The 4,903-nt window shown below is 46.0% G+C and overlaps 1 non-coding gene across 1 annotated transcript; it reads right to left on the bottom strand.

Annotated features, from left to right (window-relative positions):
- Window positions 1-4,070: 4,070 nt before the first annotated feature.
- On the bottom strand, window positions 4,071-4,206 carry LOC131918925 (U8 small nucleolar RNA). Its single transcript, XR_009381144.1, has one exon. It is a non-coding gene; the product is annotated as a U8 small nucleolar RNA (small nucleolar RNA).
- Between the last annotated feature and the right edge of the window lie 697 nt (window positions 4,207-4,903).

Genomic DNA, 4,903 nt, shown 5'->3' with positions numbered 1-4,903 from the left:
TGGTCCTGGGCTGTAATCAGAAAGCATGCTGAGCAGGCGATGGAGAGCAAGTCAGTAAGCAATATTCTCTCTGCTTCAGAGCCTGCCTCCAGGTTCCTGCCTGCTTGAGTTCCTGCCCTGGCTTCCCTGTTTGATGGACTGTGATGGGGGTGTGTACCCTTTCCTGCCGAAGTAGCTTTTGGTCATGGCGTTTATTGCAGTAACAGAAAACGAAACCAGGGCAGGCTCCGTCCTGTATCCCCAGTTGTCTGACGCCATCACTCCACCAAGTGGCTCCCGCCATGTCCACCAGTCTGTGTCACGTGACCAAACCCAGTGTGTGTTTTCTGTACCTCTCTTCTTCTCTTCCTTTTGCTGCTAGTGAACGTACCTGTGACAGCCCAGGCCTGTCTTGGGTTCTGGGACACCCCTAGTTCTGCTGTTCTCTTTGTTGACTCTCATACATCTGCCCACTCCTTTCTGTTTCGGGAGAATTGTTCTCACTGCCACTCCATCGTGCCAATAAAGTTGACCTTAACTTAGAGGGCAGAGCTGGCTACTAGCTGACCAAAATTAGTCATAGAGGTTCTGGAGGGTGCTGTGGGATGGTCTGTATGTCAAATTGCTCTGATTGGTCAATAAATAAAACACTGATTGGCCAGTGGCCAGGCAGGAAGTATAGGTGGGACTAACAGAGAGGAGAATTGAGGGAACAGGAAGGCAAGGAGAGACACTGCCAGCTGCCGCCATGACAAGCAGCATGTGAAGATGCCGGTAAGCCACGAGCCACGTGGCAAGGTATAGATTTATAAAAATGGGTTAATTTAAGCTATAAGAAGAGTTAGTAAGAAGCCTGCCATGGCCATACAGTTTGTAAGCAATAGAAGTCTCTGTGTTTACTTGGTTGGGTCTGAGTGGCTGTGGGACTGGCGGGTGACAGAGATTTGTCCTGACTGTGGGCCAGGCAGGAAAACTCTAGCTACAGGAGGGTCAAGGACATATAGAGAGACACAGGAAGTAGTAGGGAAGGGCTTAGAAAGATGGACAGCCCTTTGGATGGAGGAAGGAAACACAGAGGAGGTCATTGGTCACTTCTCCACTGCTTCTCTGATCAATCAGGTTTTAACCTCATACACGACTCCCGAGTTTTTATTAACAATAGAATAATTTAGATAATCATTACACCTTTCTGCCAGTGTTGTCTGTGGTTTTAGCCCTTTTCTTTTTAGGAAAATCTCATTCGCACCCTTAGACTGGATGTGAACTGTCACCAGGGCCATGATCGCTCCAAAGGTGGCAGAGACCCCATCCACTCCTCTGTTTTGTTGTCTCCAAGCATTCCTGGCCTTGTGACAGTGGCCTCTGTCTCTCTCCCTTCACAGCTTTCTCCTCTGCCTGAGTCTCCAACATTCCTCCCATCTCTTGTGAGGATGCACAGTGAATGCAGGACAATCTGTAACTTAATTGCATCTGCAGAGATCTTTTTCCACGTAAGACCATATTCATCTGATTCCAGGTAGATGTATCTTTTGAGGGACCAATGCTCAATCCACTCTTGGCACAGCACCGATCAAATGTCCCTCAGGGACCCTCTGCTGTAGTCCGACATCCTTTGTCCTTGTCACTTATCAAATGGCTTGTCCTAAATCTTGCCTTCTTGGCCCATCTGCTCTCCCTTAGTTCATCCCTGGGGCAGCATCAGAAATGATCTTTCCACAATGTGAAACCGACCACATCACTCTGCCGCTTAAAAAGCGTGTTTCTGAAGAGCTGATCTGCAGCAGACCTCTAATGCTGAATATTTAATGAACTACATAGCAATGGAATCATCCCTCTGCTTTCAACTGCAGAGAATGCACTCAGTTATAGAGTAACGCAATTGAAATGCATTCATCTGAGCCATGTCTGTCCATGAACCCCCAGACTCGGATGCTCCAGTTAGTGAATTGCTGTATCAGGGTTCCAGACTCTACCTGGTTTTATTTAACTCAATAGTTCTCAACCTTTCTAATGCTGCAACCCTTTAATACTGTTCCTCCTGTTGTGGTGACCCTCAACCATAAACTTATTTTCGTTGCTACTTTGTAACTGTAATTTTGCTACTGTTATGAATCGTACCGTAAATATCTGATATGTGACCCCTGAGAAAAGGTTCTTTGATACCCCAAAGGGGTCGCAACCCACAGATTGAGAATCACCAACCTAACTGGATGCAAGTTAAATATGCATACTTACTTAAAGTGAGTTTGGAGATGCCACAATACCTCAGAGGAAACAGGCTTCCACATGTTTAGATCCTTAGACCCCAGTATGAGAGGCTATCCTTATGTTCCTCATACTTTGTCTCAAATGGAGAATTCTGGAGTCTCACGATGCATGAGCTAACACCAGAGCAAGAAGTAGTCAGTCTGGACTCAACCGCAGTTCACTCCAGATGGTGCGTGCTTTACTAATGTACATTTACAACGTCAAATCAGAAGGGACAATACTTAAGAAAGATACATCAATGACCCTTACAGAACGGACCATTCAGAGCCGTGTGTGCTCAGCAAATACTCTACCCTTAGCCCAGTAAATCATATTTTAAAAAATCCAGTTGTCGCCGGGCGGTGGTGGCGCACGCCTTTAATCCCAGCACTCGGGAGGCAGAGGCAGGCGGATCTTTGTGAGTTCGAGGCCAGCCTGGTCTACAGAGCGAGATCCAGGAAAGGCGCAAAGCTACACAGAGAAACCCTGTCTCGAAAAAGCAAAAAAAAAAAAAAAAAAATCCAGTTGTCAAGATGATAATTAAGACACAAATCAGAAAGGCCCAAAGTTGGGCTGGTTATATAGTTCACTGGTAAACCATTTGCCTGGCATACATACACGAGGCCCTGAGCTTGATATCCAGCTTTGCAAAACTACAACCCAAACAAAAGCCCCCAAACAACGTTATCACCAAATTGATTCTTTCTTGTTAGGTTTGCCTAAGACAACTCAGCAAGACTCCTGGCATGGTGCTCCCACCCCCACATCCCACCCCCCACCTCCAGGATGGATTCTTTGTATGTGCCGTGGCAGCTTGGCTTCTCCATTGAAGTCTCTTGAGATAACAAGTGACGGAAACATAACCCAAGTCTGGCAATAGCGTGTATTGGCTCAGGGACTGAAAAGCTTAGGGAACGGTTTGGTTTAGTCCCTGCTCAAATCCAGGGGCTTAAAGAAATGTCATCAGGGCATGGCTGCTCTCTCTATTTGTCACATTCCCGTCTCCTCTGCTGGCCTCGTTCTCAAGACATCTCTCACCAGGTGGTACCCAGCAAATGAAGTCTTATTTCTCAGGAACCCAGCAGCCTCAGAGACAAAACACCTGTCCTTGGTCTCCTTGGGATTGGATTCCAGACCTTTCCAGGATGGCCAGACCTGTAGGCACTCAAGTCCCTTATAGCAAAGGCATCACATTTCCACATAACCTATGATGTCCTCTCCAGCACTTTAAAATTTCAGATCACAACATAGAGCGTGTGAATGCTATGCAAATAGTTGTTCTATTGTATTGTTCAAGGAATGATAGCCAAGTCTGCACATGTTCAGTTCAGGCGCAATCATTTCTCAATCTTTTTGATCCATGGTTGTTTGAATTGGTGGTTGTGAAACCCACTGAGATGAAATGCCCACTGTCCTTCATTCTCCAAGCCCTGCCACCACTAAAGTTTTAAGACTGGTCTAGACTAGCCCAGTTTGGGTGACATTTCTATCCTTACCACAACGCTAGTTACTGCCCATCAAGCTTCTGTTTGGATCCAGTGATGGGTTTGCCCTACCCGAGTCCCTCCAGGGTATAAATGTGGTTGCCCCAAGGATAACTATGGTATGGTTTCTAGAAAAAGAGGACTGGATGCTGGGCAGGCAGAATATCAATATACCTGAATATGAGTTGGCAATAAGCAGAAAAAAAAAAAAACCCAGAAAAGTGTTGTCTGTAATTTTACTGTTTGGTAGTCCAAAGGGACTTGATGAAATTCATAGATGCAAAAAAGATGATGTGCATATGTGTATATATGTATATACAATTTTATACACACACATTTCTTTTTTCTTTTCACAGAAGAATCAGGTAAGGGCCATCAGGATTTCTAAGTCCTGATTAGACAGAGCCATAATCACAGATGGAGGCAACCCTAGCCATTACGTTCTCATCGGCCCTTCTCAAAAGGAAAAACGTGTAAGGATTGTTCCATATGGTGTATAATTTGCTTTTTGTTGAAGGCACAGTTAGTGAGGTGCTAGTCTACATGAAGTGTGTGTTGGTTTGAGATGAGGCCCTCGCTAGCCTTGAACTTGCACTTCTGCCTTGGCCTCCAGAATTCTGAGGTTACAGGCATGAGCCACCTTACTAGCTTCCCTATGAGATCAGGAATAGAGTCAGGATTGCTTGGGATGAATAGGCACCAGCATGCTTTAGGATTGGTGGGGTTCTTGTGCGCCTACACATACCTTCGCGAGTAGTTGCATCAGGTATCATAGCTGCATCCCTGGAACTCCTGGGGACCCTCTCTCAATAGCTGGAGTCCGTGGCAGGTTGGCAGAGCAAACTCTGGCCACTTCTAGGTTTGTTTGTTTTTTTCTGCACTAGAAAGTGGCAGCCACTCAACATTGATTTCATGAGTGCAACTTGTCTGTTTCAAAGTTTAGAAGTGTGTTCTTTGGGGACTGGAGAGATGGCTCAGCAGTTAAGAGCAAGCATTGCCCTTGCAGAGAGGACCCAAGTTCAGTTTCTAGCAACCTCATTTGGGTGGTTTACGACTGCCTGTGACTTCAGCTCCAGGGGATCTGATTTGTAAGTATGATGTGCTGGAACTCTAACCCAGGGCTTCCTGTGTGCAAGGCAGATGCTCTTCCAACTGCATGACATCTCTGGTCTTTCCCTCCATACTTTTTTCTT

The sequence above is a fragment of the Peromyscus eremicus genome, chromosome 8b (assembly GCF_949786415.1).
Source record: "Peromyscus eremicus chromosome 8b, PerEre_H2_v1, whole genome shotgun sequence".
NCBI lineage: Eukaryota > Metazoa > Chordata > Mammalia > Rodentia > Cricetidae > Peromyscus > Peromyscus eremicus.
Note: the sequence above shows the minus strand (reverse complement) of the source record. Positions and strands in the feature narration are given on the sequence as shown.